Raw genomic sequence first — 14,177 nt, 5'->3', positions numbered from 1 at the left:
TGCATGGGTTCCGTTTGTGTTTGACCGTTACAATATTCCTGGAATCAATGAACGCATGTGAACTGTCTTTAAATGTTCAGGAGGAAGGAGTTAGGACACAAACATACTGAGAAGCACAATCCTATGTGTGTCAACACAGAAGTAAGTTCCATTGAGATCAAGTGTGAATAGAATTACTATGGAGACAGTCATCAAGCCAGTAATATACATTAAGTCCCTTTTGTTTGTGTGCCACTTAAGGCTACATACATTCCGTACAATTCAACAATACCTTTTTACCAAACTCCAAACAATACCTTTTTACCAAACGCCAAACTTATGAGCAAGAAAAATTCCTATTTGTTGACATTTTGATATTTTATGAATTCATCAGAAAAGCTTGTGTATGCAGCTCTACTGCTTATAAGATAAGCAGTTTAAATTTAAGCAGAAATTCATAAATCATTGGCCAAGAAAGGTCAGTTAAGTATGAAACCTAATCCACAAAATATTACAAACCTAACCGTTTTCATTCAGGGTTCAGCTCTCCCTGGATAGAAAGGCTCCTTCCTTCCATGGAAAGCTAACTGAGCTGCTCCCAAAACATAAGGTCCACTTCAGTGATTGGGAGGACACAGTCTCAGACTCTCTGTTAGAATGGCAATCTTCTTCCCCATCACTCCAAAAGAGAAAAATAGAAGACATTGGGGAAGGAGAAGACAGGATATAGTCTTCTGACTTACAGCTCTAGTTTCTAATCAGGGAGTCATGTTACCAGGTCTCTATTTTTTACTTCCAATCAAAATGTTGTCGAAAGGCATGTACAAAGAACTTAGAAGTTGGTGTCAACTGAGAAGAAAAGAAAGCTTCATAGCTTTTCCCATTCATTATTAAGTCTATAACCTCTTGCCTTCCTAAAAAAATATTATTATTATTTGCTATTTTCATACAAATAATTCACAGCATCATGGGGAGGGGGCAGCAGCAAAACTTTGAATACTACCTTTGCACAACATCCCCCTACACCCATTCGTCTAAAATTTGGCAGGCTACATTCATTCAGCAAGCGATACTGTGCTTGCCTGCTAATGTCATCCAATTCTGTCAAAAAGTAAAAATGCCACAGCAATTTGCTCATTTCTCCCCCTAAATTATAAGAAGGTTTGGATTTTCTGAACCAAGGCTGTGCTTTGGATGAAAGGTGAAGTGGGTCATCCCTCAAAAATAGTCTGTCAAATCAATCCACTTTCTGAATCAGGGTCCAAACTAAATATTGCCATCAGTGTAATAATAATAATAATTTTATTATTTATACCCCACTCATCTGGCTGGGTTTCCCCAGCCACTCTGGGCAGCTTCCAGTGGTAACCAGTTGGGGGGCTTCTCTCCCTTAGATCATAAACCTGTGGGCAGGAACTGTTTTGTTTTAATTGACTGTATGTAAGCTGCTCTGAGAGTCTTTTTAGCTAAAGATACATACAACCAATGCTTGCAATACAGAAGTATTGGATCTCACTGGCAACAATGAAGTTACTCCCATAATATTTGTGTGCAAAAGTTACTTTTTAATTTAAATGTAAGTTCAAGTAAGGCTGCCATATGTCCAGATTTTCCCAGTGCTTTGTCCTAGATCTTAGGCACAATTTTGGGGTCCTCCTAAAAAAAAAGCCAACAACATTTGGGGTATTCTGGTTTTTACTTTTTTAAATATAGCAACCCTAGTTCAAGCATATACACTTAATCTAGTATATACCCCTTGATTTCAATGGGTCTTTTCTACTATTAATTAGTCAGAAGCATCCTCTTTCCCACTCTATTATCCTTGTCCCTGTTCTCTAAATTACTAGTCCATTATTATTTGATAAAGATATGTGACAAAATTAATGCACCTAAATTCTACCAATGCATCCATTTTATCTAGCAAGAGCATTTGCGCAGCTTGTTGACAGCTGCTCTGCTTTTGCCACCTGGGATTGTTTTTCACTTCTTAAGAATAAAAGGAAAACTCTCAATCTGAAGTTGCAATTTTACTCCAAGCCAAAAGTAGCTTTATTCAGATAGCTGCGTCAGTAAAAATGTAAGTGGTTTTAAAATGCAGTTTGAGGAGGTATTTGATACGGTAGTTTCCAAAAATCTCAGACAGATTAATTACAATTCATATCAATGGCATGGTGATTTAAAACTTCGGAACTTCTAAGTTTGTTATACATTAGAAAAGTCGGGATTCATTTACCTAACTTATTTAAGTTAGCGCAACATCCAATAGAGTTACCCAGTGAGTTTCCATTATTGGAATGATATGTGCTCATTGGAAGAGGTTCTTCTGCAAAAGGAGTATTATTTTGTTCACAAAGCAATGGTGTTGGACACCACACATTATCCTGCATATAAAACTTCCCTCTTCCCCTCTGATTATTCATTACCACAGGGTCAGACTGAACAGACAGAGAGCAGGAGTAATGAAGAGTTCTCACAAGGGAGGGATAAAAAATGTGGGGTTCCATAAGCATCTGTATTCAGACTTGTGCTTGTTAACTTGTTCATAAAATTATCTGGAGTTAGGGATGAGCAGTGAGTTTTTCTGATAACATGATCTATCCTCGTAGTTAAAGCAAAAATCTCCAAAAGAATCTCTCCAAGATGGGTGAATGGGCAGTAAAATGACAAATATGGTCCAACTGTTAAATATTGCAAATTGGGACAAAAAACCCCAAACGTATACACTGAGCTTGCAGTGGCAAATAAAAAGAGAGATCTTAGGATTGTGAGCACAGCTAAATTAAAACATCCACCTAGTGTGAAAACAGAAAATTCCATATTAGAGATTAGGAAAGGTATCAGAAATAAAGCTACCTATAAAAGGTAAAGGTACCCTGCCCATACGGGCCAGTCTTGTCAGACTCTAGGGTTGTGCGCTCATCTCACTCTAGAGGCCGGGAGCCGGCGCCGTCCGAAGACACTTCCGGGTCACGTGGCCAGTGTGACATCGCTGCTCTGGCGAGCCTGCACCAGCGCAGCACACGGAACGCCGTTTACCTTCCCGCTATAAAGCGGTACCTATTTATCTACTTGCACTTTTTTTTTTAAGGGTGCTTTCGAACTGCTAGGTGGGCAGGAGCTGTGACCGAAAGACGGGAGCTCACCCCAAAGCTACCTATATCATAATGTATTTCTGAAAACAGCATCTCAAATAGGATACTGTAGGCTTGGTCAATATGCAGGAAAAGGAAACAAAAATATTCAAGGAGCTGTGGACACTCTCCTATGAGGAAAAGTTTCAACACTAGAGGCTTTTTAGTTTTGAAAAAAGGTGAACGGGGTGGGAACACACACATGTCAGAGGTGTATAAAATAATGCATGGTGTGCAGAAAGTTGATTATTTTTCTCCTTTCATAATATTAGAACACAAGTCATACAATAAATGGAGGGATGTTCAATTCAAGAAAGACAAAAGGAAGTATATCTTCAGACAGTGCATAGTTAACCATGGAATTTACTACCACAAGATGCAGCAGTGGACAATGTGGATGAGCAAAGCCAAGAGAGATGAGTTTTCAGGAGTGCTACAAACAATCTATTTAAAAGCCCATTGGAAGTCCAAGGGGAGATTTAACCTATCTACATAGACACTTGCAGGTGTGCTTGGAAGATGAGCTTGGCACACTTGCAGATGTGTTTGTGCATGCAGCCTTGTCATGCATCATGTCTTTTTCCTGTTTTGAAGGTTTCCATGTTACAGCTATGCACTGAAAGAACACAGAGGCTTTAAATTTTTAACAAAATACCGTAAAATAATGTAGTTACTTATCTGCAAGTGTTGACACAGCTACTATAACCCAAGGTACTGTGACACTCACATGACCATATTCTATAGCAATCAAAGCGCTCTTCAGGCAAGCAGAGTTATTTCCCAGACACAAAATATTCTGATTTGAATGCTGGGAAAATGTGATATCACTGCAGCATTCCTGCAACAAAAGTGCTACACTGAAGGAATCCTTATTAATTCATTGCACAGAATCCATATATACTGCACATTTATGATTTGAAAAATTATACTGAGGAAATGTCAAAAGATTTTAGGCTTTAGGCTGGGTGTGTCTGCATTCTAGGAGAACTAACCAATAGCTGGGAGGATTCCAATGGAACTCAACAGAGCCCTATTAGCCATGCCTTTGCCAGGGGTGGGGAAATGCTCAGTCTGCACCCACCTCTCATGTGCCCACCTAACCAGCCCTCTTTAACCAATGTAGCACCAAGCAGAATGGGAGGACTGAAGGAGGACATCCAGTTGAAATACCTGTGTACTTGCCTGTGCACAGGTGGTTAGAGAAGCTAAATGACAACCTACTGAGCTCTGACAAGATACTCAACACACCAGGTGATGTGATCTCTGCAACAGGGAATTGGTAGCAATAGCTGGCTACCTTAGTTTAAAGAAGGCATAAGCAAACTCGGCCCGCCAGATGTTTTGGGACTACAATTCCCATCATCCCTGACCACTGCTCTTGTTAGCTAGGGATGATGGGAGTTGTAGTCCCAAAACGAGTGGAGGGCAGAGTTTGCCTATGCCTGGTTTAAAGTGTATATTTTAATAGGACTTTCTGAATCGTATACCACAAATTTCATATAAATTTACTTTACCAACCATCACCAGGACTAACATTGAAGCAACTCCCAAGCAAATTATTGCCACAATCTTGTATTTGTCTATATAGGGTCAGTGAGTGAACCAGCCAACAAACATTCATTAACAACTGTTGAATTTAAAAGTGACAATAGTTTATACTTTGCAAGTTCTAATATTTCAAATGAGTACTTATTTGGAAATATATCTGGTGAAATGAATCAAAACACACAACTATTTGGAAGTTTGTGATGTTATTTTTAAGTTGTAAACTTTTGTATGTAACATGCATACCATAGTCTCTCACTTAACAAAATATATTGATGCCATGCTTCTTCAAATAAATCCCATTTTCCGTTGATAAACTGTAAATGAGCAAAGGGCTTGGTGGCAGATTAAGTAAACAACAAAAATTTGACATGTTTTTAAAAGGGGCTCATATTTCAGGCTGGGGCTGCCCAGGAAAGATCTTGGGATTGTGGAAGATGGCTCTCTGCGGGGGTGGGGGTGGGGGGTGGGGTTAACCCACAGTAATGTGGAAATGAAAATCACAGATTATGTGCAAGGAATTATTAGGAAAGAGATTGGCTATAATGCAGCAACTACATAATGCCATATTTATTTATGATGTTGCTATGCACTTTGCAATACTGCTTAGTTCTGGTTGCCCCATTCTAAAAAGAATTGTAAAATGAAGGACTTGATGAGCCTACAAGAAAAGGCAAAAATATGTGAGGCTTTTTAGCTTACAAAATGACATTTCAGAGGTTTCATCACACATTGATTTTGTGACTGAAGTTTCTAAAAATTTAACTGCATGAAGCATGGCTAGATGAAGCAACTTTCCCTTTCTCCCCTAATAATACCACTACTAGCAGTTATCAAATTAAATATATTGGTAGTGAGCTGAGGAAGAACTGAAAGAAGTACCTATTTGCAAAGCACATAATTATTGCGAATTCACTATCAGAAAAATGATGGCACTTTTTCCAATAGCTCTTTTAAAAAGAGTAAGAATCTCTTGTGAATTATTTGGGGAGGGAGTGCTTTATTTGGGGAAGGACATGCTACACAACACTACTTAAAGGATCAGAGTGCACTCCTTTTAGATCCTTTTAGTGGTAAAAGAGCACTTCAATTTTTTGAGCTGGTCTCTTGCTTGTTTCATAAACTTTACTATGTTACCACGGATATCCTTCTGTAAATCCAAGAACAGGGTACATTCACATTCCTTGGCCCCCACCAGCTATTAGTATCCTGAATGCTGATATTTTTATGCAAGGATAAAGTAAGTTTACCTTTCCCCTCTTTAGGCTTCACAGGTGTCCAGATTTGGATGTCCTGGTTTTTATTTTGGACTATAGAATTAGACAAATACATGGAAGACAACCATTATAATATGCGAGTATAACCTGTGTATTGTAGAACCACAGGATACTCCATTCCACCCAATTGATTCTTTCAAAAGGTTGGAACAATCAATATTCCATGCCCACTAACCGTGCTCAGTCCTTACTTTATTTTGGAGGGTTCCCCTTTAGGGTTTTACTCCTTTTTCTTCCTTCTTTTTAATTCTACAAACTTTGGGGGTTTCCCAGGCCTATTGACATTTTCCTCTCTTTTTTCTGGGTACATAAGGATCCAGACTCAGAGAATGACTCAGAGAGTAGGTATATATCTGATATAATGGTATGCCCATTATACAATTATGGGAGTTCTATATTGATTATTGACTAGAGCAGGCATGGCCAAACTTGGCACTCCAGCTGTTTTGGGACTACAACTCCCATCATACCTAGCTAACAGGACCAGTGGTCAGGGATGATGGGAATTGTAGTCCCAAAACAGCTGGAGGGCCAGGTTTGGCCATGCCTGCTCTAGAGTCTTTACCTGGCCTTCATCACCTCTCAAAATGGTTGCAAATTCTAGACATCATCTAATTTGTTCCATACACGGCTCAGAACCGCAGTACCTCAAGGACCACCTCTCTTCACCTGAGGACGTTATTTGTGTGTCTCCTCCATCAGAGGTCTGGAGGGTGGCAACACAAGAGCGGCATTTTCTGTGGTGGCCCCCCTTTGTGGAATGCACTTCTTAGGGAGGGTCGCCTGGCACCTTCATTACATATCTTTAGGCACCAGGTGAAAACGTTCTATATAACCAGCCCTTTGGTTGATTAAACATTCCATGGCCTTTTAAATATGTTTGTGGAAGGTGGGGTTATTGGTTTATTTTTATTTTTGTTCATTTTTCATGTTGTGCTTCCATTTCATATTTTTATGCTGTGAGCCACCCTATAATCTTCAGATGGAGGGTGGTATACTAACTAACTAACTAATTCCATTAACAATGACAATTTTCCATCTGTTTTCTATTCTCACTTTCAAGAGATGTTAAATGGAAGAGAGTACTAGAAAAATTAAGGAAAAATGGGGTTCCTAGCTTTTTTCAATATGCTGGAGAGCACTGAAGAAACTTCTATGATTTCCCCCCATTAGAATAAGTGAAATACTTTCAAAGATGTTTTTATGAAAGATGGTCTAAAGTAGCCTTCTCCAACCTGGCGCTCTTTGCATCCTTTTGTTATACAACTCCAATGTTCAGAAGCCCGCAATATCAGTTATCAGGATAGTTGGAATGATTGGTTGGGAAAGGCTGATCTACATAATTAAAGGTAAAGGTAAAGGTAAAGGTACCCCTGCCCGTACGGGCCATTCTTGCCAGACTCTAGGGTTGTGCGCTCATCTCACTCTATAGGCCGGGAGCCAGCGCTGTCCGCAGACACTTCCGGGTCATGTGGCCAGCGTGACAAGCTGCATCTGGCGAGCCAGAGCCGCACACGGAAACGCCATTTACCTTCCCGCTAGTAAGTGGTCCCTATTTATCTACTTGCACCCAGGGGTGCTTTCGAACTGCTAGGTTGGCAGGCGCTGGGACCGAGCAGCGGGAGCGCACCCCGCCGCGGGGATTCGAACCGCCGACCTTTCGATCGGCAAGTCCTAGGCACTGAGGCTTTAACCCACAGCGCCACCCGCGTCCCGATCTACATAATTAGACAATGATAATTCTGGCACACACTGGTCCATGGGGTCACGAAGAGTCGGACACGACTGAATGACTAAACAACAGCAACAACAATTCTGACTAAGACCCGCAAAAAGAAGTAGACTACAAATGAGTAAATTCATAATTTTGTTTGTACAAAACCAAGGTTATTACTAGATTTTAATTTCATATAAATGCTAAATAGTACAGTTTTCTATTCTACCTGAATTATAAATGATACATTTCCCATTGGTAAAGCAGTAAAGTTTAGGTTTGATGACAAACTATGTATATAGTTCTAGCTGGCTTCAAAATTTCTGGGAATTTTAATAATTGTGTCCTTGTCTTCTCATGTTCTATCTAAATTTTTCTTATTGACATCAAAATGTTTGCATTATTTTGCTACCACTTAGTAACTATTTCCACTCCTTCTTCTCACTCTTAGCATTTTTTGCCCCGCAAAGCCAAATTACATTCTTCAGTCTGCTGACTTCCAGCTTTCTACTACCACACCTGTATATCCTACAATCTACCTTGCTTATTTGGTATATTTAAATAACATTCTTCATTTCACTTTGTACTATTATCTTTTCCTTAGCTTTAGCAAGCCACGATTCAGAAAAATAAATGCTTCAGTGAAACAGAACAAGGAAGATGTCATGGCACTTGCTGCACTAGAATTCTAGAGAACCAGAGTTGCAAGGCCAGAAAAGCGACAACTACTACCTCCATAGGCTCTTAGAATGGGGGAAGGCATACAAAAGCTCTAAGGTTGCAGATTTTTGAGCTTCTGTTCCTCTAGCCCAGATATCTTGTGAAGACCCTTGCGAGTTGATGGTTCTCTGAGAAGGCAAAGAGATCCATACTTAGTATGCCTAATTACTGAATGATGCAATAATAGATTGCAGCAGAGCCTGACTACTCTGCTGGATACAGGTTGCTTTCAGGGATAGTAGCCACCTAATCTGTGTCCATCAATGGGCTCTCTGAAGAGTAGCCACAGCACCACTGAAGACATCCGAGAACATCTGTGAAAACCAAAATAAGTACCCTGAACCTCATCACAATCTTGAGCTTGGTAATTAAAACAGATTAAAACTGAAGAGAACACACATATAATTTTGCACCTGGAATGTCACCATAGTGCCCAAAGTTCAGTGTGCTCTAGGAAACATATCCACATATACAATCTACCCTTGTGAGGCAATTGGAAAAGGTTTGGTGTGCAGCCTTCCAGAAGAAAAGAACGTTAGAAGCCATGTGTCAAATTTAATGCCATTCTGCATCGAAGACTGATATAGCCAAAGGAGCTCTTTAGAATATTGGGGTGGGGATTAATAGCCCGAAAACACAAGAGCTACTAAGGTTGCTAAACACTAAAGACCTGACAAGTTGAGAAAAAGAGTTATAGAAATACTCAACACAGATACTGTTGTAGGCAAAGTGGGAGTATCTTCTGGAGCACGGTAATATCAAAATAAGAAAGTACAGCTATACAAGGTTGATTCTGGTTAGTAAATCCCTGGTCCTGAATACTACAAGGGGTACTTGACAGTGAATAAGAATAAAATCAAAATATGAGATTGAGGAGACAGTGCTGCTTGCATTTTGCATCCTAGCTAAGGCAGGACAGAATGGGGATAGGAAGCCCTCTTCTCAGGTAAGTATTAACTTTCTGGTTCCTAGTTTCCATGAAGGAGACATCCAGAAAAAGCTTAGGTGTACCTAAATGTTTCAGCATTTATTCCAATAGCTAGAGAATGCCCATCCAGCACTATATAAAAATAAAATTTAAAGGATAAATGTTATATTTAACAAAGTTTTGAAAAGTAAGTCATACTTGATGTAATGATTGATCGACACCGTCAGCTGATGCAAACAACTATTTCTATGTTTAAAAAAAAGGAAAAAAAGCAGTGATCATGCTCAAGGAGTGCAACTACACAAAGGAAACTGACAAGGTTTACTGCTAATAATTGCTCCTAATCAGACTGCAGCCTTGGTGAAGGATTCCTGAAAGTTTATAACAAAAAGATCAACTGGAGATCAAGTGAATGTATCAATAATATGGCTATACATGAGACTTCACAACATCAACAGTGGCAGTAGAAACGTTGGTGTTGTTCAAGCGATCCTATCAAACGTCTTGGGGGAAGAACCATAGTTCAGTGGTAGAGCATCTAATCTGCATGCTCATGGTCCAAGATTTAAACCCCTGCATCTCCAGACAGAGCTGTCTGAAACCCTGGACAATGTGGGCAATACTGAGCTACAATACCAGATGAGTGGGGTATAAATAATAAATTATTATTATTATTATTATACTGCTTCCTAAAGGCTACTAGCAAGATTTCATAGTATGACTGACAAAATAATGTTCAAACTATCATATAGTATAATCTAGGGGAACAACTAAACAACCAAAAAACCCCTAATAAGCTTTAGAAACTCTAAGCACTCAAGGCGCTTGAACTTTAAAGTGGCACTGGAGAATTTAGCTACACAATGCCTATCAGGACGGACCTCTCCTCACTGGATTGGCCAAGAATTTTTTTTTTCCCACAAGCAAAATAGCTTTGGCCCACTCTCAATGTTTGCTGCAGTTGCACGAAGAACAGGTGGAATGAACCACCAGCAAAACCAGTGCAAATACCAGTGTTTAAAGAACAAGGCTGAGCTGGTTCATAGCTTTATAACTGACATTTAAAAGCTGAAACATTCTTTTTACAACACATAACCTAGAATGTGCGTACAGAATGTGCATATAATCCGAACAGCAAGTTCCTATCCATGTTTATTGAAACTTACAAATGTAAATGGATCTTACTTCTGAGTAAATATATGTAGCATTCAACTGATCAAGTATTTGGACGAGATGGGAGAGATGCTTTGATTCAACTGGCCCTAGACTTTACCATAGCTTTCCCAGCTGTAAGAAATCTTAGTATAGATGCATTTTAAGAATTACAGATACTATTTTCAAAATATGTTTCCTACGAATTAATTTCATGACAAATTAATTTGTGTTGTACGGTTTAAGGACTATCACCAAAGTGATCTCCAATAAACATTTCAAAGGCCTTATGAAGATGTGTTAATGAGGAGTTCCTTAAGAAATTTTAACGATAAAACCAGGCAGATTTTCCTGTGCTACTTTAGATTGTTACCAAGTTCACTCTGTTCATGCCCCCCATATGTTTTCTTCAAAAGGTCTTGAACAAGCCAATTTCTTCCCCAAACAGATGTATAATACACAAATGTATAATAGCTTATATTGTTTCCCAGCTCTACCTGAATATGCTAGGGATTGAACCTATAAACCTTTTCATGCAATGAATGTGCTGTGTAACTGAGTTATGGTCCCTATATATACTCACTTTCTTGCCTCTACACTTACTCCAGTTCTAAGACTCAGATTCAAGGATCCGCCTACAAAAAACATTCCTCTCTATTTTACTATCTAAAAGAAACATATAGCTAAATTAAATTAAATCAGTACTAGCTTGTTTTTTGGTGGGTTTTGTGATTGGGTTTAATTTGAAGATTATTTTATATCTGATATAAAAATAATGAATACGTAGTAAGTTTTGAAATTAGTAATGGTTGGGCTTGGCAAAGGCCTAGGCATATGCTGAAGTCTACTATTTAGTTTTCCTAACAGCGCAAATAATGTTAAATATGTATAATTGTTTGTAAAAGTCTATGAAAGCCTGATTCTATGAGTGTTTACTTCAGAGTAGGTTTTGCAATACTCAATGAATCCAATTCTCATGTATACATACACAGAATTAGAGAATCAGGTTCTGATCATAAATCTATTCACTTTGAATGAAGTCTAATGAAAAAAAAGTTCCTGTGAATTCAAAGTATGCTTAGAACTGAAAGTGTTAAGATCAGTTCACTGAAGGGATTCAGATTACTGCACTAAAAACATACGTTATTAATGAATAAATAATCAAAGCTGTATCATATTATTTATCAACACTTACAATTATTCCATCAGTAAAGAAATGAAAATAATTCCATATTTATGTTGTTAATGTTCCACAGTCCAATTTGGATACCAACAAACCTTAAGACAGCACAGTACCTGAAGTTAAAGTGAACCAAACTCAGGTTTCTCTATGGGTGTGATGTACCATAACAGAAAAAAACAGAACAATTAAAACCCATAGGCTGTTCCAGAACTAAACTAAAGTGCCCAGCTTTTAATAAGATTAAAATTGTGTTTAAAAAAACCCAGTATCTATATAAATGGATCACTACTTCACATGTATCCATATAAAATACTTCCCCCCTCTTCAACAGAAAGTTATCTTGCTTAGCACTCTGAATACTGAAGGCAAGCTGTCCTTCAGAGTTACAGCTGAAGCTTTTCCACTGACTTTCCACATTTGTTTTTCACCAGACATCTGACCTGATCAAAAGTACAAGTTTTATGTTGCCATTAAGATTAGAAAAGGTACTTTTTGCCAACAAATCATGTTATCAAAGAAAGTATTCAGAAGGCCAGAATCACTTGCTGACTTCAAATAGTAGAGAAGCATCACATATCAAGCTGCATGTTACTTTGGTCAGATTCCCTGGGCCTATTGAAATGCATAGGCCATCTGTGCACATTTCACAGTTCAAACACACATTGCAGCTTTAGTAAATATCCTCCTACTTTAAACTATTTCAGAATAAAAACACAAAGACAATAACTCCACAACAGAGCTGCCAAAACTGTACCAAATGTGACTTGCAATAATCACCATATTTTCCAAGCTTCTATTCCACTTTTGCAAAGTACTAAATAGAATTTAAACTGGGCAAATTGCACCCTTACAACAAAGTTTTACTCCAGATCAATGGGATTTATAAATAAGTAAATATATATAGGATTGGCTTTAATTTTTATGATCAGGTAAAATGGAAAGTTTGATTCTTAAGTCCTTAATAAAAACAAATGAGAGGTCTCAGCAGAAACAGGTGACACTGAAAATGGCATTAACAATATTTACTTCATGTAATGTTATTCGAACCTGCTTCATTTCATGGATCACAAACATGCTAAATAGATGTGTTAGTTATTATTTTGAGCAAGTATAAAACCCTTTGCAAAGTCAGGATCTCAAAAGTGACATAACCTAAACAAATTAACCATACACAATCAGGTGCTTCTATTTCATACTGCCAATCTTAAATACAAAATATTCAAATACTATGTAGACACTTCAGGGAAAAGCCTTTTCCAAGTCACCCTTTGAGTCAACATCTGTCTCTCTACATAGCAGAAAGTTCCCAAGACCACTACCAACAGTAAGTAGTTATATATCTATATTTAGATATAGATATCCCCACATATACTATATAAGAACAGCAGATTGGAAGACTTTTTGTATATGCCCAGAAGCAAAGCATCAACGTGGAACAAAAAAACCCAAAGCAATAAAACAAAAATCAATGACACTTGATTACGTAGGAAGGAATAAATAAACACTAGACAAGAGCATGGAATGTGGCATTTTCCTTTACCCAACGAGTGAGCAAATTATAATATACAAATATCCTCTACAGTACTGGCCAAGATCAGAACACAATGCTGATACCTTTCACTCTGCATCTCTCTCTCAAAAAACCCCCCCAACCCAAGCAAACCCCCAAACCCAAATATAACCAACCAGGAAACAATCAAACCGCTTCTTATAGTCAAAAGTAAAAAGAGAGAGAGAAACAACCCCCCTCCCACCAGCAATCCAGATCTGCTTGCCTCAAGAGTGAAATTGTGGAGCAGGAGCAGGCATTGCTCGCCTTACCTCCTTCTCCCATACCCAGATAGGCTTACCTTAGCTGCCCCCCACTTTTATTTCCTTTCCTGGAGCAGTGGAGAGAGAGACACACACAAAGGGTAATAAAGGGGGAGGAGGGGAGAGCAGGGGGATGAGGGGGGGGGGGGAGAGAGAGCTGGCTTCTGCTGCTGCTCCTGCTGTGTGTGTGGTGAGGTGTCTCCAGCCAGGGCCAAAAAGCAGCAGCAGCAGCAATAGTAGTAAGAGGAGGAGAGGGGGGACTGTGTTGCTAAGAGGCTTTAGCTCTCTTCTCTCTCTCTCCTCTGACGGCCGAAGCGGGGGAAGAAACTCTCCTTCTCTCACTGTCTCTCTCTGGGATCCTCTAGCTAGGCTGCGGGTGGGGGAGAAACTCAAATCTCCTCAGGCCGAGCCCTCCCCGCAAACCAATTCAAGGTGGAATTAGTGCTCTGTCCCTTTAACAATATAAATAAAAGGTTCCCCAATCTCCCCCCCTTCCCTCTCTTCTTCATCATCAGCTGCTGCCGCTGCTGCTGAGGCTCTGGTTCTGGCTGAGAGAAAGATGGGAGGCTGTCACTGCGCATGCGCCCCAAGGGAGCTTGCTGGGTTGAAGGAGGGGGGGAGGGAAAAAAGGTTGCCTCCCACAATGCCGCGCGCCGCAAGCGAACCCGGAAAAGGATTCCGTGAAGGTGGGAGGAGAAAAGGGGAGGGGGAGGGAAAAAAGAAAAAAAAAAGAGGG

General features: G+C 39.3%; 1 protein-coding gene across 5 annotated transcripts in view; it reads right to left on the bottom strand.

Annotated features, from left to right (window-relative positions):
• Positions 1 to 14,043, bottom strand: part of MBD5 (methyl-CpG binding domain protein 5) — a 105,133-nt gene extending 91,090 nt beyond the window's left edge. For 3 of the 5 annotated variants that reach the window (XM_028745507.2, XM_028745516.2, XM_028745497.2), the window contains exon 1: positions 13,480 to 14,043. The gene's annotated coding sequence lies outside the window, so the exon portion shown is untranslated. The remainder of the gene's footprint in view (positions 1 to 13,479) is intronic. The other 2 variants (XM_077935877.1, XM_028745526.2) reach the window with 2 other exon arrangements.
• Positions 14,044 to 14,177: the final 134 nt, after the last annotated feature.

Source organism: Podarcis muralis, chromosome 1 (assembly GCF_964188315.1).
Source record: "Podarcis muralis chromosome 1, rPodMur119.hap1.1, whole genome shotgun sequence".
Classification (NCBI taxonomy): Eukaryota; Metazoa; Chordata; class Lepidosauria; order Squamata; family Lacertidae; genus Podarcis; species Podarcis muralis.
The sequence above is the reverse complement of the archived record's forward strand: the minus strand, read 5'-3'. Positions and strand labels throughout refer to the sequence as shown.